The sequence below is a fragment of the Rousettus aegyptiacus genome, unplaced genomic scaffold, assembly GCF_014176215.1.
Source record: "Rousettus aegyptiacus isolate mRouAeg1 unplaced genomic scaffold, mRouAeg1.p scaffold_m13_p_6, whole genome shotgun sequence".
Taxonomy (NCBI): Eukaryota; Metazoa; Chordata; class Mammalia; order Chiroptera; family Pteropodidae; genus Rousettus; species Rousettus aegyptiacus.
This window is the reverse complement of record NW_023416309.1, coordinates 49,074,569-49,097,720: the sequence shown is the minus strand read 5'-3', so window position 1 is coordinate 49,097,720 and position 23,152 is coordinate 49,074,569. Positions and strand designations below refer to the sequence as shown.

The window sequence follows — 23,152 nt, the reverse complement described above, 5'->3', positions numbered from 1 at the left end:
AATGTTCATAGCAGCATTATTCAGAATAGTCAAAAGGTAGAAACAACCCAAATGTCCATTAACACATGAACGAATAAACAAAATGTGGTCTACCATTCAGTGGGATATTATTCAGCCTTAGAAAGGAATGACATTCTGATGCATGCTACAGCATGGATGTGCTATAGAACATCATGCCTAGTTTAAAAAGGTAGACACAAAAGGACAAGTATTATCTGATTCTGCTAACATGAAGTGCCTAGAATAAGGCAAATTTATAGAGACAGAGTAGAATAGTGGTTGCCAGGGATTGTGGGGTAGAAGGAATGGAACATTTTTATTTAATGGGCACAGAGTTTCTGTTTGGGAGGATAAAAATCTTCTAGAAAAGAATAGTGGTAATGGTTGCATAACATTGTGAACGTTCGTACTGTCAGTTAACCGTAAACTGAAAAATGATTAAAATGTTAAATTTCATGTTAGATATGTTTTGCTGCAATAAAAACAAATATAAAGCAGTGGGAGGCCAACTTCTTCCCCTCCATCATTTTGTCATGGTCACTAAACATCTGGCAAATGCCACCTGATGCGTCCTCGTCAGGAAGATCAGTGCTGCTGTTTGTAGGTGAGGCTTGGCAACCTGATAAGAAGGAGCCAACTGTTGACTGAAATGCGTCACAACCAAAGTGTTTTTTGAGATCATTTGCTATCGAGTCCTAAAATGGTGAGGAAATGAATGCCGATGTGCTTATCACCGGAGCTGCTCCCCTGGAGCACGTGAGCCTGATGCTCCAACGAACACACCCTTTCGAAACGTCTTCCTCATTATGTGGTGCTGCGTTTTATTCTGACATTGTCAGCAATTCTTCCCCTTGTGCTCAATACAGAGCACAAAGATTCCCCGCCCCCAGATTGTTAAAAATAGGAAGAATATTCATCACAGATTTCCGACGAAAAGTTGAAAGCCATCTAAATGTCTAAAGTAAGGATATAGGTAAATTAATTATGGTATATCTATATGATAGACTATTATGCAGCCATTAAAAATCCTGTTTCTAAGAATATTTAATGGTATGCGGAAATGCTCACAATATAATGGAAAAGCAGAATACAAAACTGGGTATTCATCATGGTTCCAGTTTTGCAATGGCCATATCTGTATAGAAAACTTATTTAAGGAAAAACACTAAAATGTTAACTGATGATTTCAGAGCAAAAAAACTATAGGTAATTTGATTTTTTCTTTATACTCTTTGTTTTTTTCCTATAAGGCTTAATATGTTGTTTTTATCATCAGGAAAATAAAAGTTATTAAATTTTTGTTAAAGAAAGTGAGGTGGGCTAGTTTTGGATCAGAGACGTCTAGCACAGCAGAGCTGAGACAGCGTTTTAAAGGCCCAGAGGCCCTTGACCCTTGGCCCTTGACCTTGGCTTGGATCTTCAGCTGTCACATGCATTAAGAACATTGCTGGGCGGCTCCATAGTGTAGTGGTTAGTACATCTGCTTTACATGTAGAAGGTTCTGGGTTCGTACCCCGGGTGGAGCCACGGACCATACCTCGGGTGCTCCAGGCCCCCAAGTGTGCTGCGGGTGCCAGGCCCCGGGTGCATGCTGTGAGCTTGTGCGAGCAGACGCGCCGCCTTCAGAGATCCAGTCCTTAAAGGGAGACGGCAACATCCGTAGGTCAGAGGTGAAACTGAGGGGTGGGGGGAATTAAAGATGGGGGTGGGGAAACCATTGCCGAGTGGCAGTTTCAAACCCTCTACTCCTAAACACCTCGCCTTGGTGCATCATTTGTTGTATTTGTTTTATTTGTCAAAGATTGGAGGTGGAAGCACAACTACCTGCTTTTTTTTTTTTTTTTTTGGTAGGATTCGTGTCTGAGTATAATCACTCACTGTCGCATTTCCACTTTTTCTTCTGCAGTTGTCACTCTCCATCTGCTGCACCACATCCAAAGACATGCAGATCCACCTTCTACTCCACAGCAACCGCCATTCACCAACGCTTCCGAATTTCTGATTGCTTATTCAAAAAGAAGAGTGATTCATTCTTGGAATTCCAGTGCTTGTTTATAGTTTACAGAACGGTTATTTTGAGCAACTTTGAATTCATCTTGGTTTGAGTTTTGCGGAAAGGAATAGATTACTCTTCTTCCCCAATAAAATACATTCTCAACTTGCTATTGTATGGAATAGTTAAACTACACACAAAACAAAAACTAGTGACATACTTCCTGGTGACATACTTCCTGATGGAAATCAAGAAAGAAATTTAATACAGGTGGTCTTTCATACCACTCATTATTGCCATTTTCTTGATAATTGCAGTACTTAAGATTCTGTGAAAGTTATTACATTTGTGTTCATAAATATGAGCCCTGTCATTGGCCTAAACATCTTCTCTTTTGGAATATTTAAAATATTTGGTATGATTTGTGTGTCTTTTGTACTACATGGCTCAATGTGGGATTGTACGACAATAATTTAACTCAAAGTGATCAAAATCTAAAACCATGAAGTGAAATACATGCCTATCATGACTCCGGGGCAATATTTTGGTTTTGTTTGTTTGTTTGTTTGTTTTAAAAATAATAATGGGAATTCTTTGGCATTCTGTCCAAAAGCCACCATATCTAGGCAAAAGTACCAATTCTTTGAAGACTTTGAAAATTACTTTCCTTAGTCCAAATGGAAACAACCAGGCCATTAAAATAAATATCTATTTTGAAAATGGAAACTTTATAAGATTGAAATGTAAAATACTCCTACGGAGTCAATTAGATAGAAGAGTAAAACCTCAAAATAAAAAGAAATCTAGAACACTTGCTAGAAGAGCAGTGAATGTCATCAAATTCAGTTTCACTAGCACAACACACCCTTGAGAGTCTTGTTTGACATTGTTGAATACTGAGACTGTTTGGACACAATAATAGCTATTGTTGGTCACAGCTCTAGCATGACATTAAACTAACAACATGTTCGGGCAGTCATTGTCTCAAGGTCAAGTTCAGACCATACCAGAGAGCTTAGCTGCAGCTGAGTGTATGACAAGAAACAAGTACAAGATCAAGACCATCCACTACTGTGATGGAACACCTCCATTTTAAGAATATAATTTTTAATTGAAGTGACATTTTATCCATAAGTGGGTAATAAATCTAAATATTTAAAAACAAAAGAAAAGAGTACCTAGTGGGGAGAGGTCATGAAAATCCTCTAACAGGTGGCGTTCTGTCTTCTGGAAGAAAAAGTCAGGGAAACTCCTAAAGGCATAGAAAACATTAGCCTTGAAATGGCAAAATCCTTGACTAATGTTAGAAGTCCATCCTAGAGGCTGCCCAAGGTAGATAATTACAAAGGAACACATAAATAGAAGTCTTAGGAATGGAATCCACTAGATTATAAACATCAACTGTTTAGCCAATTTTTGTTAATTGATTTTCATGTCATTAAAAATATATTAATATTGATAGTGGCATTTAACAAAAATAGTATTGATTTATTGATTTTAATTTAACAGGCTGAATTCTCTAAAAAATGGGAAGAAGAAATAATTTAGGGAAAGTAGCATATGATTATTTGTTTTAACTTTAGTAAGATATAACTCACATATCATCCAGTTTGCCCATTTAAAATGTACAATTCGGTGGCTTTTAGTATATTTACAGAGTTGTACGACCATCACCACAATCAATTATAGAACATTTCATCACCCCAAAAAGAAGCTATTCCTTAGCTGTCATCCCTTAATCTCCCACTAGCCCCATCACCTCCACCTTAGGCAACTACTAGTCTACTTTCTACAGATTTGCCTTTTCTGGACATTTTATATAAATACAAACAATACAATATGTGGTCCTTTGTATCTGGCTTTTTACACTTGGCATAATGTTTTCAAGATTCATCCATGTTGTCGCATGTACCAGTGTTTTATTCCTTTTTATGCCAAACCATATTTCATTATGTGAACATACCACATTTTAGTTATCTGTTCATAAGCTAATGGATATGTAAGTTTCCACTTTTTGACTATTATGAATAATGCTGCTATGGACATTTGGATCCAAATCTTTGTGTGGAGATGTGTTTTTAATTCTCTTGCTATATACCTAAGAGTAGAATGGCTAGGTCATATGGTAGTTTACCCTTTTGAATAACAGTAGCTTATAATTATGGCATTAAATTTTTTTGAATATTTGATCCAGCATACATCTATATATAAGTCAAGCAGATAGCTCTTAGACTCCTAATTATAACTACAGTTCACCCAATTAAGGCAATTGATTCAGATACTCCTAGGACATACAAGTCTCTCATTGCTTAGTACCAGAGTTTTCCCTATTGATTTGGATTTATGCATGTGACACTTCTCTTCAAAATAACATATTGTGATGTCTTGGAAATTATCTTGCTTATTGTAATAGCAACGCTGAGAGCAGGGAAAACAAAGTTAGATAGACACACTGAGATGTTGAGCTGCTTGTCAAAAAGTCATAGCAAGTTTGTGTTGGCCTGAAATAAGATCTTAGACCAACTAATCACCACACCTGGGTCTAAAAGATGCAGTATGTGGTTCTCTTCTAACTTACTATGAGAAAGAGATTTCTCTTTACGAGCATAGATCCCTCTCATTTTCCCTTCCTAGAAATATTGACAGTGTTCTCAGTTTGTGCGTGTGTGTGAACCAATTAAGTTAAAAATGGGTGTAAGTTCTCCCCTTACATAGGTCGGTGTGAACACTTTTTCAAACAAGGAGTTTGATAGTTTTTAGGAATGGGTATGTATGTTATCCAAGTACCTTTGGGGAAATTTTAAACAAATACTTTTCATTAATTCTAGTGTTATATTCTTATTTTTAAATGTATTTCTTCTTGTGAAAGCCTTTAATTCTTCTTAAAACTTTTTATCTGAAAACTTTGCGACAAGGTTTACTTTCCTGTAAATCTTGGCATTTTATTCATTCATTCGTTTATTTCATTCATTTAGTCAAAGCCATTTATTTATTAAAAGCCGATGGGGGGGCGGGTTAAGGTAGTAAAAGAGAGATCAAGATGGGATGGGAGAGGTGGGCAGAAGTGGATATGCAAGTTTGATAGTAAGGAGTTTGGGTTTTATTCTGTGTTCAGTAGGAAGCCACAGAAGACTTTCAAGGAAAAAGTGATGTGTTTAAAGAAGATACTTCTGGAGTATTGAAAATATAAGGCCTTTGTGACAATCCAGAAAAGAGATGATGGTGATTTGGATTAGGGAGGTGACAGTGCAGATGGAGAGAAAAGGATTAATTAGGGATGTATTTTGGGGAAAGGCTTAGGAGTGGAACTGGGAGAGATGAAAGAGGGAGAGAGAGAGAGAATCAAGCATTACTCCCAGGTTTCTGGTTCAGGCCAATGGGTGGATGGGCGTGCCCTTCACTAAAATGAGGAAGACTAGGAAAGAGGTAAAATCACAAGTTCGTTTTGGATCTAAGAAGTCTCGGATGCTTGTAAGACATCCAAACGAGGATGGCAAATGAGCCTCTGTGCATGCCACAGGGAGCTCAAAGGTATGACTCAGCCTGGAGAGATGGTTTCTGGCATTTGCAGCCTAAGGATGATACAGCTGTGGGAATACTAAGGTCCCCTTGGGAGAGAATGTGGAGGAAAGAGAAGCGAGGGCTCAGAGCCAAGCCCTGGCAGACGCTGAGAAGTTGGATGGAGGAAGAAGCTCTTGCTAAGGAGATTTAGAGGAGGCAGACATAGAGCAGAAGAGAAGCCAAGAACGTGGCTGTCACAGAAGCCAAGAAAGAAGAACGCTTTGACAGAAAGAAAGGGAATAAGAAGCTAGAGGTCTTGACGAGGGCAATTTAAGTGGAATGACAGGAAGGTAAGACTAAGAGTTGGATTATGGTAGGTTAAGGAGTGAAAGGGAGGCAAATCCAGTGGGTGTGTGGACAATTCCTTTGGGAAGTTTGGATGTGAGGAGGAGCAGAGGAATGGGAAGGTAGCTGGTGGTGGGGAGGTAAATGGAGAGGTAAAGGGAGGTTTCCTTTAAGATTAGAGATATGAGTGTACTTTTTCACTAATGAGGATGAATGAGGCAGAGAGAGAGAGAGAGAGAGAGAGAGAGAGAGAGAGAGATTTGGTTAATTGCTTTTATTTTTTAAACTATATATGGATTAAATTAGCAGTTGAAAGCCACGTTATGGAGAGTATAGAGAGGAAAATGTTTGGAAATAGTATCTCATTTAGTGGAAAAATACATTTACCAAGGAGAAGGAATTGCAATATCAGGCCGTGTAGAGGACTATTAGCGATTATTCATTTTACATGAAATCGAATTACCCAATAATTGCGAGATAATTTTTGATGGTGTAAAACAGTGTTAAATAACAATGAGTCTCAGGGTTGGGCCTCTTTCCCAATTCTCTTTCAGTCGACTAAGGAGAAAGCCTCAATGTGGTGCGAGCACATCTCTAGCACCTCAACTCCCGTCCATGTCCCTTTTTACTCAAGAGAAAACAGGCCTCAGACTTGGAGCTTTCCATCTGTAATCACATCAAGCAGGAGTTGAATGACACTACTTTGCCTTCGTTGTACTTAATTTTTTTTTTCATGATTCTTATAGTTCTATCAAGTGTTACTGGTTTTCCATTTATGTTGGCGATATGCAATTTCCTTTTAAAACGGAATTATTTGAGTTTAAAAAGTGAGGTAATAGAAAGAAAAGTCTGTGGCACATAAGAATATCGTGGGCATGGGACATAACCAAAATGGCGACAGTGGCATAAGACGAGAGTAGGGCAACGCCACCTTCCCTCCGGTGGCCTGACCTGATTTTCATTAGATTAACGGTTGGCTTCGTCCACTCCTGTAAGCTGGTGACACAGACGAGTAGCAACGTCCCAGGGAAAGCTCAAAGGTATGACTCAGGCGGCACTGTCAGGTGGGGACCACACAGATGAGTTTATAGCCAAACATTCCAGGAACCACCCTGTGGGCTGATCTAATGACAAGTGTTTGGAAGTTAGCGAGGTGACGAGGCCACGCCAGGACAGAAGAGCAGATGGGCGCACCTCGTGACGCTAGGCTTGCCCCCTCTGTTTCCCATCCCAGCTGTTGTCTCCTGTCACCGAGTCCCTCCTGGCAGCCATCGGCACCTACCTTCCCTCTGTCATGTTGTCATCTTACTCCAGGACTGTTCTGGCAGCACTGAGTGTTAGCTGCCTGCCCTGCTGTGCAAGAGAGAACACAGGAGAAGTCGAAGACATATTCGCCACCATTCTAACTTTGGCACTGGCACTGGCTTTTGCGAGGGCATGGGCAAGGCCACTGGATGAATCAGAGACTCTGGGATTTCCCCAGTCAGTGGTGCCTTAAAAGAATACCTCGTTTCCTAAATCAAAAGTATGCCCTTCCTGGTAGAAGACGGCAAAAAGTCTCTCTTCTTTTTTCTCTTCTGGATTTCTAGACATAAATGTAGACTCCCTTCCAGCAGGATAGGACCTCGTAGTGTGATCAGCTTTTCCCAATTTGCCTGGGACTGTCCCAGTTTTAAAACTGAAAATCCTGTATCTTAGAAATTCTCTCAGTCTTGGGCAAACCAGGATGGTTGGTCACCTAATCTTAAGTTCAGAGACAAGTATACACTCTTGAAGTGGTATTTCTCTTGGAAACTAAAGAACGTTTGGATGGTTCTGTCCAGAGGCCTGTTTTGACAGAGTCAAAGGGAATTAAGTTGACTTCCTCATTCAGATTTAGACCACAGTGAAAATACTGAAACCGTGCTGTTTTTGTTAATACAAGTTATATAATGCATTAGGAGAAGGGTTTGTTGCATCAGCAGTGGGTTTAATTGGTCTGAGCCAGGAAAATCTGCAAAGAACCATTCTTCAAGGTGTGTTTATAAAACCTGCTACATTCATAGTGAAACATAAACCCCAATCAGCTTCTTACAGGTGGCATTGAACTCATGGTGTGCCTGTCTGCAAAATAGGCTGTATTTACCCCAAATATTTGGGATTTGCATTGTGTGTTACCTTAAAGTAATGTTAACTGCTATTATAAACAACTCCAAAATATATAATAGCTTAACACAATAAAAGCTAATTTCTCACTGACATAAAGTCCAAAACAGATGTTCCTGATTGATTGGTAATTCTCCTCCAAGAAGTGATTCAGGGATTCATGCTCCTTTCATTTTGTGGTATATCCAACATATAGCTTCCAAGGTTGTCATGATCATCTGCATCAAGCCGATATAGGGTAAAGAACATAGATCTCAGTCACAGGCCACACCCAACTGCAGGATGGTTTGGGAAATGGTGTCTAGCTAGTGCCCAAGAAAAAGAGAAAATGGGTTTGGTGAAAGCTAGCAGCCTCTCTCGCAGATGAGTGTCTCGGGTCTTTCTAACTATAATCCTGAATGCCAGAAATCCAGGAGTGCAGACACCGTGGGGTTGAATTCTGTCTGTTTCTCTTCCTCTTTCTAAATCTACTCTATCCTCACACTTAAGTCGTGACACCTTTTTTCTCTACAACTATAGTTCATTTAGGTCAAATAATAATAGTCAATTTCTTAATGTGCTATCTCAAATTCTTTAGGAAAGGAAATGAGTTCATAATTATAAACAAACACACTTATCACATGTAAATGATCTTTCTGGTTGAACAAAGCTAGAAAGTTTCCCTTCCCTTACAGGTAACTTCATAAGACTCATGAATGTGTGTATTAGTTTCCTATTGCTGCAAAAAATTACCACAAATTAGTGGCTTAAAAAAGCGCAAGTTTATTATCTTAGGGTTCTGGAGGTCAGAAGTCCAAAATGAGTCTCGGTGGGCTAGAATCAAGGTGTCAGCAGAGCAGCATTCCTTCTGGAGGCTCCAGAGGAGAATCCATTTCCCTACCTTGCCAGCTTCTAGAGGCTTCCCACATTCCTGGGCTCGTGGCCTCGCATTATGCTGACCTCTGCTCCATCAACACATCTCCATCTCTCTCTGGCTCTCCTGCCTCCAAAGATACTTGTGATGGCTTTGGGCTCACTTGCATAATTCAGTATAATCTCCCCATCTCAATATCTGTAACTTAGTTACACTACAAAGTCTCTTTGTAAGGTAACATGTCAGATAACACATTCAAGGATTCCAAGGATTAGGATGTGGACATCTTTGCTTTGGCGGGGAGCTAGTATTCAGCCTACTAAGATTCCACTTGGAGTGATGATCAGCAGGTCTCAGCATACATGAAAAGAGGAAATAGGTATGACTGCATCACTGACCTACCTGACTGAAGCAGGATGGGATAGGTAGCAGTCTGTGGGTCACTGGAGGGACCGAATTGTCGGGAATTGTAACAACCATGAAATGATGGCATCAGCACACAATAGGAGCAGAAACATGGAAACAAACAAACCCACAAATAGTAATCTCTGAACATCTTTGTGGAAGCTCATCAATGCGGGGTCGGAAGCACAGCAGAGTCTTTGTGTAGAGATAAAAGGAGAAAAGAACTGAAGTGGTTTTTGTGGGATGGTATTATAGGTAGATTTTTAAAAAGATTCCCAAAGATGAGCACAGAATTGGCACTGGGCTGTGTGAGTGAGCAGTGAGCGTACTTCAGCTCACCACATTATGCAAGAGGGTCTCACGGCCGAAACAGAGTGTCTAACAAGTCTTACCTTGCTCTCAGTTTACTCTCCCAGGAGTTCAACGAAGCATTTTGGGGAAACAGCTGACACCCTCAGGATCCAGTTCCGGCCAATAAAGAGAAATCAGTTTTGTGGAAAGGAAAGTAACATTAGGGAAAGGAGATTGCGGGGCATCGTGCATGTATCTGAATGATTTTGTGTGTGGACTGGGGGAGGAAGGGAGATTGTGTTTGTTCTGGTGCCTTACTCTGCTATTTCCTTTAAATAATGCAAAAATTCTATGAAGTAGGTAATTGTATTAGTTATCTATTGCTATGTCACAAATTAACCCCAAAGTTAGTGGCTTAAAACAATAGCAGTCCATGGCCATGCTACCCTGAATGTGCCCAAGCTCATCTGATCTTGGAAGCTAAGCAGGGTCGGGCCTGGTTAGTACTTGGATGGGAGACCACCTAGGAAGACCAGATGCTGGAGGCATTTAAAAAAACCCAAAAAACTAATAATCATCTATGATTTTCATCTCTCACAGTTCTGAAGATTGAATGCATTAACCTAGGGGTTCTGGCCTGGCAGACTGTAGCTGGGGCAAAAATGATCCTGAAAGCTTCTTCACACGCGTTTCAGATGCCTGGGAACCCTCAAACACCGGGGAACTGAAAGAGCTAGTAACTTCTGGAAAGTCAAATTTCTTACCTGGTGGCTCTGGGCTCCAAAGTGGGGTTCTCAGATTTTACCACTCAGTTAAAATTTACATTTCAGAGAAATAACAAATAAGTTTTCAGTTAATAAGTATGTCCCATGGAACAATTAAGACATTCTTACACTAAAAAATTATTCGCTATTTTTCTTAAATTCAAATTGAAGTGGGTGTTCTGTATTTTTACTTGCTAAGTCTGGCAGTTCTATTCCAAAAACACAGGTCCTGAGAGAGAGCCAGACAGCAAGGGTTTTGCCTTGTGTGACTTAGTCTCAGAAGTTGCATAGCATTCTTATGCCTGCTCAGAGGGGGTGGGGGGTATCAACATCACACTCTAACAAGAGTGTATGGGATGAAGCACACATATATATTTATTGGTGTGGCCATCTTTGGAAAATACAGTCTTTAGAGTAGCCCTCTTTTGTACAGATTAGAAAACTTAGATACCACATTCGATGACTTAGTGAGGTGATATTGCCAATAAGTGGTAGAGCCAGAATTCAAACCCATGCCTGCCTGGATCCAAAATCCACTTTGAGCTCATGTTAACATAGGATGGAGAAAGTTTTACAGTTAAAACATACAATGTAGACTTTAGGGAAGCACATTTCCCAAAGATCAGAGGACAGATAGGCCAGATGTCTCCGTCAGAGACTTTCCATCGAATGTTTTCTCAAGAGGATTGGGACGCTCAGAAATGTCACTCTGCATATGCAATTCCAAGTGATCCTGCCGCAGAAGAAAAGGGAGGGGAACTAGTAAAACCAGAGGCTGCCCAGGAAATCCTCTGATGTTCTCAGACTTTAAAAGGGCAGGAACAAAAATGGGAAGGAAGAGCACTTCACCGAGGACAAATAGAAATCAGTGGCAGAGAATTGTAGGAATAGCAGCAGGAAACGTTACACCCCGAATGGTCTCAGGGAGACTGTTCGGGAAACAAGGAAGGGCTTCGCTGGCTGCTTCAGGTCAATGGGGTAACGTTTTATGGATCAGAAACAGGAAGGAACTCTTCCAAGACAATGACCTTGAAAAGAAAATAGCCTGTGGAACACAGGAGATCATCAATACCTATTGGTTCAATGCATGGATGTAGAAGCAAATATGTTTAGGAGGGAAATGAAGTTATGCCAGAACTGGCCATGGTGAAAAAGTGCTGAGTTCTTTTACGTGGGGCTGCTGATGCAGAAAATCTACGGCCAGGTGGGATGCTAAGAGTAAAGACTTATAAAGGAAAAAAAGGAAAGATGTGCACACATCACTCTAATTCCTAGAAGGAATAATTAATGATAATTAAAATGGATTACCTGGCAAAAATTAGGACCACTATTTCAGTGCAGAATTGGCAAAAGAAGTTTGATTCAGAAGTATCTTTGGTTAGAAATGGTTAAAATGTAAAATATAGACATTTGTTTTAAAAGATTGCCTTATTTTAGGATAATTTTAAAAATCTTCTAATTCTGTATTTTATTGCTAGAAAAAAACTGTTAGCTCAATTTCTTGCAAATACCAAATATCAACTTTAACTCAAACCCTTTAGGGTTGAGTGTAATTTACTAACAAAGAATATTGTCTTATAACTATTTCAATATTTAGCTCTAAAAAAAACAGGGGACTTTTTTGGTGAAATGACTAGTATGATACAATAAAGTGTTTGTTTTTGGTTTGGTTATGGTTTTAAAAATTATGACAAAAGTCCTTTCAACTAATGTAATCAATAAAATGCTTTGTATTTTCATTTATAGACTTTATGAATAAATGCTGGCATTTTCCCATTAAGCCCTTGTAAGATTTGCATTCGAAATACATATAGTTGAAAGCATTTTAGCTTACTTTGATATGTAGAAATCTATTCATAGACACCAAAAATAAAAGACATTGAATATATTTGTTCGATCATTTTTTTTTTTTTTTTTAATTTCTACCACACCCAATTCCTTTTCTAGGCACTGGAAATAGAGCAATGAAGAAGAAGATAGGCCCTGGTAAACAAGTAATCAACTAAATAAAAAAATATAACTTTAGAGAGTAATGCAGTCCATAAAAAAAATAGCTAATTAGTCAACACGAAGCCACTGTTTCTGCATCTCGAGCTCCATCCGAGATGGATGTGAATCGAGAGAAGAAAGGACAAGCTGACAGCTGCGAGGATGATCTAGAACCCGATTGGCCTCTTGACACCTTCAGGCCTCCAACCTTGGTGACCTTTGTCATGGGGCTAAGTGTGCACCTGGCCAGGGGCTGGAGTTGCTGAAAGACATCCCGTGGGAACTAAAAGAGCTTTGGCTCAGCTGCTGGCCAACGGAATGAGCCAGCAGGTAAGCATCAACGCAGGTGAGCTGCAATAGCACCTGAAGTCCTGCACCGACCTTCTTAGCAAAAAAAAAAAAAAAAAAGAGAGAGAGAGAGAGACTCTAGCTTCATTTCTGCTTCCAAATCTCATGCACATTGTGCAGCATGCTAATCTGGAACTATGTGTGGAGGGGAATTCTAAGAAATGGCGTTCCGGCTTAGCCTAATTGACACAATACGAGCCCACCCCAGCCCGTTCCAGGAACAATAAGATAAGCAGGGGGGTTCGCCTCCCTCATCTTTGTTGACATTTTGCCTCCTCACTACAGACCTACTAATACTATAGCCTGCTCTTGCTGGTCCAGACCCTACACTTCCAATTCCTCTCTAATTTTTCTTTATTTTCCATAGCAGTCGTCACTTTCTTATATACCATATTATTAAGTCCCATCATGTTTATTGCTTGCTGTTTGTTTCCCATCAGTAGAAACCGAAGCTTTACAAGAACATAAATATTTTTGCGTTTTGTTCCATCATGTATCCCAAACACCTTAAACAGCCCTGTCACAGAGGGGTCACTTAATACTGTTGAAGGTAAGAGAACAATTTGGAGAGTATCAGAGGTGAGTATGGACGAGTCAGTAGTGGCCAGGTCAGGTAGCAGAGGTTTTATTTTAAGTTGGTGAGAAACCTTTGGAAGGTTTTCAGCAGAGGAATCATGGGTTCTGTTTGACACTCCAGTAATGTGAGTGTGAAGGGATGGGCGTGAGGAGGGGTGAGCCTGGAAGCAGGAAGACAAGGAGGAAGTGATTGCAGTTGCCCAGTTGGGATGACAGTGGCTTGAACCATGGTGGTTGCAGAGAAGTGGTGGCAAGTGGTCAGTTTCAAGATATATTTGGATAGTAGAGCTATTGGCACTTGCCATTGTGATGGACATAGAAGGTGAGGTTAACTCAGGGTTTTATCCTGAGCTACTGAGTGAAATGGTATGCCCATTTACAAAGAGGAAGACTAGGAGAGGAGCAGGTTTGAGGACAGAAACCAAAATTTTCATTTATTCATTCAACAAGTATTTACTGAGCCCCTACCATGTGCTTCGTACTATGCCAAGTCTTAGAGATAAAACAGTGAATAAACTAAAACCCTTGACTTCAGGGAGCTTACATTCCAGTGGGAGGGGGAAAAACAATAAACAGAAAGCTCAGTAAGATACGAATGTTAAGAGGTGACAGGAAGTAGGGGGTCATGGAAGGAGTAGGGCGTGCGAAGGGAGGTTGTAATTTAAAATAAGATGGTCGAAGAAGTCCTCTTTAACAAGAGACCTTTGATAAAGACTCGGAGGAGGTGAGGGAAGAAGCCATGAGGACAGGTGGTGAAGGAACTTTCCAGCCAGATGGGGTAGCATGTTCTCCTAAGGTGGAGATGAGAAACCATTGGAAGCAGAGGAGTGATGTAAGCCAACGTCACCCTTTCAAAGGTTCGGGACACATCCTGGACATCCTCGTGGAGATGTTGAGGAGGAAGTTGGCTTTGAGCCTGGAGCTCAGGAGAGAAAGCATAGCTGGGTTTGGGTGCCTTCAGTGTACACCAGTATTTAATGTGAAGGGGCTAGATAAGGTCAACCAGGGAAACATTATGGATAGAGAAGAACAAATAAAAGGTGGCCACAATCCCAGATGAAAGTGTCATACACGCACAGAGATACAGGCCATCTGCGGTTATTCCTGATTCTGCTTCTTCCACATTGGGAGACCACTTTTGGGAACAATGGTTAATCTAATTCATATGCGGTGCTCTGAGAGTCCACAATAAAAGGAATGTACAAATTCAAAATGCATATTATATATGTGTGCATGTCGTAGTTCTTTGTAAGAAAAGCTGTGGCTCTAAGTGTTGTCAGGTGGGAAGATGCAGCTGACAGGAGCCACAGGGACCAAAGATTCTCAGCTACAGGTAGTGTCCAACAGTTGCTCCTGGGACCACGCATAGACCGACGTTGGCAGAGGATGGCGCTTTGTGCAAGAAGGCCAGTTAAGGTCACAGTCGGCTTGAAGCTTTTGCTCAAAAATTACTCTTGCCTGTCCACAGATGCTCAGATGCTAGCAGGCGTGTTCTGGTAAACCAGCTCTCTGGGATGAGGCGGTGTGGGAGGAGCCCGATTTGTAATGTTTTCTGATTTCTGTGGTGTAAATACTCTCACCACAGCCCATTTCGAGTTACCAATGACTTAACAACGGGCTCTCCAAATTTCTGCAATTTTCCTGAATATAGAACAGCTGACTTGCGCGTACCAGCCTTTGTCTCTCCACAACCTGTAGCTAGGTTATACTTTTAGACCCCCAATTCCTGCGGTTTCTCAGGTTTTCTCCACTCCCTGTATCCACGCCCACAGTTCACAATGAAGATGGCCAGGTGCCCAGCACAATCCCATTTACCTCCTTCTCTGTCACAGCCACTTGTAGCCACGACCCCAAGAAGACATCAGCAGGTGTTTTCTGAGAGTTGAGCTGCTGTCCTCGTCCTCTCCTACTGCAAGGCACTTGTCCTCCCTTGGGATGGACCGTGTATCCACACATATATGACTCTTTCCGCATTATTAAATTACTTTAAGACCTTCTATATGAGGAGGGCTATGAACTTGATGGAGGGCACAAATCTGTCCTCCAGGGCCTTGTAGGAGAGTTGAAAAAAATGGAAAGAATACCTAAGGAGGCTATTATTATTATAATTATTGTTAATTTTTAGAGTCATCAAACATTCCATTCTGTAGGAAATCACAGAAGGGGAACTCAGGCAAGCTTTGCTGGGGGGTGTGGGGCTGGAACCTATCCTAATGCACCAACTGAGCATCGTGCAAAGCTGGGGGCTGGAATTCCATTTGCTTTTCTCATTTTTCAGTTACCACTTTGCATGAAGAAAACATTATTCCCCAAAGTACTTTAATGATCAGCAAAATGCCATGGACCTTAGGATTGTACCTTGGGACAAAGACAGACAATATATAATTACTTAATTTAAATCTATGCACTATCTTCACTACCTCCACCCCAAATTTCATCTATTTATAAAAGTCATATATGGAAAATTCAACATCCTGTGGGACTCATTTCTACTTAGGGGTGGAAAAGGGACTCTTTACTAAGCCAATTGGCTACATTTGGAGCCCAGTGACCTTTCTCTTATATGTATATTGTGTTTGAGGAAATGAGTCAAGCTCAATTAGTCAACTAGTGGATTCCCTACGGTCACTGAAGCCTCTTTTTCGTACTGATTAATCGACTCGGCATGTGACATCTCAGGTGGGTTATGTGGCCAGGAGAAGAAGGGGGACACAGCCACACCAAAGTGCCACCACCCCCAGGTCTCCAAGACCAGAGGCATTTTGTGGTCATGGGAAGCCAAGAGCATCCCCCACCACCATTTCTGTGTACGTGAGGGTGACGTGGGGGTAAATGCACAGACCAGACGACATTCAGACAGCAAGGCCATTCTCACCGGCGACATTTGTGCCACATTCTTCCTCGCCCTTGGTGTGCATTGCGACACTCAGATCGGTGGCTCCGGGAGCCAAGTGGCTGATTGGGAGCCCCAGGGGACAGCAAACACAAATTAATCTTCGGGCCCACCAGTTCCCCTGAAACACACCGCTTGCTAAACTGTGACTTTCAAGCCAAGAGCAGCAATTTTCCACAGCTTAAGTCTGGAAAAGGCTATGAAACCACATGGGTCAGAAAACCAAAGGTGATTTTTGCTATTTTGCATGGAGCACTGGAGGGGCAACACCACAATTCCAGATGTGCAGCAGCTGGATAAAGTGTGTGTCTACCATCTGCATAGCAGCTTAAGAAAGGCAACTGCTGGTAGCTTCTACAAACAGGCAATTGACTTCTCTCCTCTCCTCTCATCTCTCTTTTTCTAAAGCTTATCTGAGTTTCTAGACTTGTTTGGAAAGAAATAAAGGGAAAAAAACCTGGCACCCATGCTTTGTTTTCTCAATTTCCTTGTCAACTGACTCATGGTAAAAAAATGTCAATTTCAATCAATTTCAATTCCACAGAACAGAAAAATAGAGAATTTATAGGCAGTTATTGGAAACAAAGAACCATCTGGTTTTTTATATATATAAATTTTTTCAGAAATGATTCTCTCCAAATGCTAAAATCGTTTCTTTTTCCTCACTGTGCCACTGTGAATATTCCTATTTTTCTGTAGATCCGCAGAGCCCAACTCAGGTGGGTTTCTTTGAGAATGTGGCTTCTCTCTGGGGGTTGGGGAAGAGAGGCTTCCAGACCAGAAAGCCTGTGGAATAATCTGGACATTTGCCTCTTATGGCGAGGGAGGGCTTTGTTATCATGGGAAGCAGGCCGGGTGACTCGTGGAGGTCACCCAACCCTGGTTATTACAGTTCATTTGTCATTTCATAGTGACAGTTTTCACTTTTGTCCAGGAATCTCCAGGGAGGTTTTATAACATTGGGACTAAAACTCAGTCATGTGCTCATAGCTTCCACAGACTAAAGATTTACTCTCCCAAGAGCCAGAGGCAGCTCCATCCATTATGTAACCCATGTAACAGCAACTAGGTGTCTCTAAATCTTCTAGCCTTTGGGATCCCTCCTTCCTTTCATTAGGATGCTCATGGCCCCACCCCACATTCAGGAACCATCTCACATCCACTCCAAGGCTTCTGTGGGTTCCTGGTGGAGCCTTCCATCCTACTTACCAGGCCATGACTCAGGGAAACTTATTTAGACTTTCCTTCCCCAGAAGCTTGCCTTCCTGGACCCTTCTCTTCTCCCTGCCTCTCTCTCTCTCAGCCACCCAAACGTGGAACGCAGCTCCCTTTCCACAGAACACCCTATCACAAGACTGCGGCACTTGGCTGACTTTCCAGCGGGCCGAGAAGCGATGGGGTAGAGTTCCGACGGGATATTGCACCGTCCTGACCTCAGCCTGACTTCTGTCTCCAGACCCTTGGTCTCCTCCTCCCTTGCCGGGTCCTCCTTTGTTCCCCAGAACTGGTCTTATCACTCCCAGCTTCTCTCTCATTTCTCCCACCCCCAGGTCACTCGCCCTGGGCTACCAGGAAACCTTCACATTCCACCCACCTTATTTTGCCCCAGTGCTTTCTAAGCTTATTGTCCCCGGCAGACTGTGTGTGCCCGGGGGACCTTGCCTCCCTCCACCAAAAGGCCCATCAAACCCATGAGGATATTTTCAACCTCACGGATGCAAGAAGGGAGCAAGAGTCTATAGCAGAAAAGAATTATGCCACTCTCCTGCAAGGCTATGGCCAGCGATTTAGGTATTAGGTTTATTCCTCACTCAATTAAGATTGCACTATTCCAGCCTAACATCATGCGGGCTCTTTGTTGCATTGTGATTTAGGTTCAAATACATAGCAAATGTCTGTTATGTGCCAGAAATCCTGAGGGCACTCCAGATACAATGGTAGTCAAGACACCCACGTTTCCTGAACATAGCTGATAAAGCCATGTGAGGACTGCAGAAACCTCCAGAATGGAGTTGGGCCGCTCACTCCAGCCACAGTCTAGTTGGCCTCTGGGAATTCAAGCTGGAAGGATAGCTTGGGTCTGGGGAAGAGCTTGTACCTCACAAGCTTGGAGGCCACAGAGCTCAGAGCATCCTCGAGAACTCTAGAGTCCTAGAAACCAAGGTAAATTCTTGGAGTCACTACCCAGTATCTACTTCAGCTCTGGCTGCAGCTCTGGCCAGGGGCTGGTGGCCAGATCTAAGGATATACATTCACAGAGTATGTGTGCAGAATTGGTGAGGGAGGACCTGGGACCCAGAGGGAGGTCAAGGCTGGGGCCACAGAACACCTACAGAAGCAGCAGGTGCCAGTTTCTGTTTTTTGACCAAGGCTACAGTCACAGTGTGATCCCCCAGAATTAGGTGCGGGGGAGGGGGAGCCATAAAAGCCACAGATGGCGTGATTGTGGCTCTCAGCAGTTGTGTTCCCATTATTGTGGTCAAGCAGAGAGAGGCTGAGAACATGTTCTGAGAAGAACGAACCTTGCCAGCTAGGGGCCAAGGGCAGAGAAGCAGGTTAAGTTGTCCTCAGAGAGGGGAAGCAGGCCCTTCCCTGGCTCCCATAGAATTGACTGCATGGGAAACCACTAGACTTTATTCTACATTTAAAAATTCCATATGCCTTACTTTTTTCTAGGGCCCTTTGCTGTGCTTTCATTTCTATTTTTAAACAGCATGAATATACAATTCACTGATTAGTGACAAAGAAGCCACCTAAAAGTAGTTCTGACCAACATATGGTCTAGACTAGAACTCCTCAAATGTCGATGCGCACATGTACCCCTTGAGGAACTTGTTAAAATGAAAATTCTGGTTCAGCGACTCCAGGGTGGGACCTGAGATTCTGCATTTTTTGACAAGCTCCTTGGTGATGCCCAAAGCTGCTGGCCAGGGGACCACCATTTATGTGGTGAGGCTCGGTGATCTAATGGGCTCTGCTAACACCATGGCCCCAGTTCTGAGCCACGATGAAAGGAACCAGGACACCAGGACCACCCGAGACAAAGCCAAGAGGCCTACATCAGAGACCGAGAGAAAGACAGCATCTCTTTTCCCTCTCCTCTTCCCAAAGCTAGAGTTCATGCTTCTGTAACTGGATTTGAGCTGTTAACGTTCATTCTCCCCCTTGGCCAACACTCTGCTCCCCTAGAATATTTCTGCCCTTCCAGGATGGAGCTACCTTTTCAAGACCCTTTCCAGTTAGCAATAAGAGCTGAGTCCCAAGACAGAATTTGACATTTTCTTGAACCAGAGTTTTATAGCTTGGCCTAGGGGAGGAATGACTACTCTTCACATATTGCAGAATAGCAGATATGATTTATGGGGGGCCTGCTTATTGCCTCGCCGATTCTTTACAATTCTTTTATTAATAATTTTTTATGCCTACAGCACTTGGTCTTTCTAGGTGGTCTCCATCCAAGTACTAACCAGGTCAGACCCTGCTTAGCTTCCGAGGTCAGACACTGGGCTTGTTCAGGGTGGCATGGCCATAGACCATGGACCGTGGCTCCACTGGGGTGTGAACCTTCTGCATGTAAAGCAGGCATGCTAACCGCTACACTATGGAACCACGTCCGATTCACAATTCTATACAGCAAATCTGCAAGCTGTTTTTATCCGCATTTACAGATGAGGAAACCACGGCTTGGAGAGGAATCAGGTGACACTTCCAAGGTCATGCGGCTGGTCATTGCAGAGTGGATGCCGCAGGCTGAGCTCCTTTCGTCACATCTCACTTTCAGTTGCATAGTGACTCAAATAGCTCAGGACTTTCAGACCTTGAAATCCATTATTTCCCACCCTGCCACCAAACATGTGACCTGAAGTTACTACAGACAAGAGATGGGAAAGCGTTATTAAATGTCGGGCAAAATTTATTGCATGTAGCAATATATTACATAGACCAATAATAATTTTTTTTTTAATTTCAAGAGTAAAAAAACAAACAAACATATAAACATCTAGGGAAATTACTACAAATAAGTACATATCAGTGTGGCTTTCGATTTCTCCTCTATTACATGAAACAAAAGAAGTAGTTGAATAACATCTACATAATTTTTAGGGGAAATGTTTATGAACCAATAATTCTACATTCAGCCAAGTTAATGTTCACACGCAAAAAAAATTATCAGATAATCTAGACCTCAGAAAGTCAACTATCTACATGTCCTGCCTGAAAAAATAAACTGAAGAAATTCAGTTGACGGATGAAACAAAACAAATAATTTAAGAATGGGAAAACACAGAAAAAGTGTATGGACATTAAACTATGAAATCATTTAAATTTAAGTAAATCTAAATAATGATTGCTAATGTGGTTATAAAACTTAATGTAAATATCAGAGTAATTATTGAAAAAGAAGGTACATATTATTAGTAATAATAATTTAAGTTAAAAATTTCATATTAAATAAACCAAAGCTGGGAATGGTTGAAAGGAAAAAGTAAGTAATAATGTACTAAATATTATGGCTTACATAAGAGAAAGGCAATAGGTGCTATTTCATTCTTACCATCGATAATTAGAAAAAAAAGAATTTAAATTAATGTTACCAGTAACATAATAAAGAAAAGATACATTAAATTTTTTTTTCAAATTATTAGAAGGGAAAAAATAAAACATATTAGAAAAATATGCCTTAAAATGTACACAGTTGTTGCCCCTAAATAATGGAATTACATGTGATTTTTTTTTGGTCTTTTTTTTTCTTTTTTATGTTCTATTTTTTTTATAACAAATACGAATTATTTTATAATATCCAAGCGAAAACTACAAAATTATACTAGGAAAAATTTACTCCCTTTTAAAAATTACACAACCATCCAATAAACTGGTTTTATATAGTTAGTTCATCATGCCAAATAGCCATGCTATCCAGAATTTTCCCTTTTTAATCATCGATAGGCCCAGTATGAAATTTATCTGTTTCAAAATCTCAAATGTGAGAATGAATAGCTGATACACCTGGAAACTTCTATGACTGTATACAACTACCTTTGCTTTTGTATGAAGGCGACACTCAATTACCTTCACTGAGAGCTGTGGTCAACCACCTGTATAGAACTTTCTCTTTTAAGCCGAAATTCATTTTTAGCTCTGTTAAAGTCATAATTATTATCATCACTACTACCACCACTACCACCATTGCCTTCGCCACCATCGTCGTCATCATCATCATCATCATCATCATCATCATCATCATATCTGCCTTTTATTTGAGCACTTACCAGGTGCCAAGCTAGGCACCTGATATCTTATACACACACACTGATATTAATTCTCACTACAGCTCTATGAGGTAAAAATCCTGTCTCCTTACAGCTGAGAGAAGTTAAATTGCTTCCCTGATAATTCATGACCCTTCATGACTTATAAGTGATTTAAATTTTTTTAAAAATGCTTTATTTTAAAATAGACGCTACAGACATTTAGAGATTAGAGGAAAGAAAGAAAATGTCTAATTGCACTATCCTCACACAGCCATATAACACAACAACTAATTATATTACTATGATTCATTCATTCACCTACTAGGATATTCATGAAACACATGGTACCCCATTTGTGGGAGGCACAGCTCTAAGAATTAAGGGGACTGTGCAGACCAAAAAGGCAGGTATTCTGGACAAATTGAGGAATGGAAATAAGACAGAATAAAAACAACGCAAGTTCAAAAGAGGCAAACATGCTAGCAAAGCATGAAATGCTAGGAGAGTTCAAAGAAGAGACTACCAGTTGGGGATGGTGCCTGGTTGCAGGAGGTCGTTACAGAAGACACGGTGTTGAGTCACTGAGCTGGGTAATGACTCAGTATGTTCTGCGTGGACGGAATAGCGGGCTCAGGAAGTTCATAAGGCATGTAGGGGGAATGGCATAGTGAGTATTACTTTCCAAGGTACTGTGTGTATAAATTACTTACTATGTTTCATTGCCTGGCTATCCTCACTAGAGCATCAGCTCCATGAAGACAGATTTTTGTCTGGCTTGTCCACTCTGTATCTCCACAACTGTCATAGACAGCTAAAGTATATTAAATATAATATATATAATTGTAAGTGCTCATTAAATATTTGTTTAGGCATGATGGTGACATGGACAGAACAGGGTGCCAGGGAAAAGCTGGAATGGGTAGGAGAAGATAGGGTTGGTCTAGAATGTTTGGTCTGAGGTGCTGGTGGGGTGCTGGGTGGTGACGTCCTTCAGGCAACTGGAGGGTGACTGGATCTGAGGAGCCAGCTCCAGCCTGGAAGCCTCGGTTTAGGAGCTGTTCAAAGTGAGAAGGAGAGAGAGTGAGGAACGGGATAGGAACTGGGAATGTCAGGTTTTGTCAATCAGGGAGGAGAAAGTTTTAAGACATGGGTGTAATCTAACGTGACTCACATATCAGAGACTTCAAAGGCAATTTAGAGGTTTGGTGCGAGAAGAGACCATTTGACTTAGATGACTAAGGGGTCGTTGGTTTCCTCTCGATGCCACCCCTTCAGGTGAGTGTCACAGGCAGGGACCGGACTTGCACTGTTCAGTACGGTGGCCACATGTGACTGTCGAGTGTTTGAAATGTGGCAAGCTCAAGCTGAGATGTGCTCCAAGTGCAAAAAACCACACTGGACTATGAAGATTTAGAAAAGGTAGGGAAAAAATGAATGCGACATGTCTTATTCATAATTTTTATACTAATCACATGTCGAAATGATATTTTCATTTCAAATATATTAGGTAAAATGAGGATATGTTGTTAAATAAAATATGCTATTAAAAGCAGTTTCAACTATTTTTTTACTTCTTAAAATATGATTACTAGATACTTTTAAATTACACATGTGGCTCGCATCATATTTCTATTGGACACAGCTGGGCTAGTTTACTGGGGTTAAAATTCAGCAGCGTGTATAAGTTTTCTTTCTTTCTTCTTTATTTCTTCTTCCTTCCTTCCTTCCTTCCTTCCTTCCTTGCTTGCTTCTTTCCTTCCTTTCTTCCTTCCTTCCTTCCTTCCTTCCTTCCTTCCT

The 23,152-nt window shown here is 41.3% G+C and overlaps 1 long non-coding RNA gene and 1 pseudogene across 4 annotated transcripts in view; both read left to right on the top strand.

The window, feature by feature from the left end:
- The window catches only part of LOC107511713, a 36,596-nt gene extending 33,100 nt beyond the window's left edge, over positions 1–3,496 (top strand). For all 4 annotated transcript variants that reach the window (XR_001597131.2, XR_001597127.2, XR_001597130.2 and 1 more), the window contains one exon: positions 1,907–3,496. This is a non-coding gene — a long non-coding RNA (uncharacterized LOC107511713). The remainder of the gene's footprint in view (positions 1–1,906) is intronic.
- A 6,466-nt stretch (positions 3,497–9,962) lies between these two features.
- On the top strand, positions 9,963–10,081 carry LOC118604664 (annotated as a pseudogene).
- Positions 10,082–23,152: the final 13,071 nt, after the last annotated feature.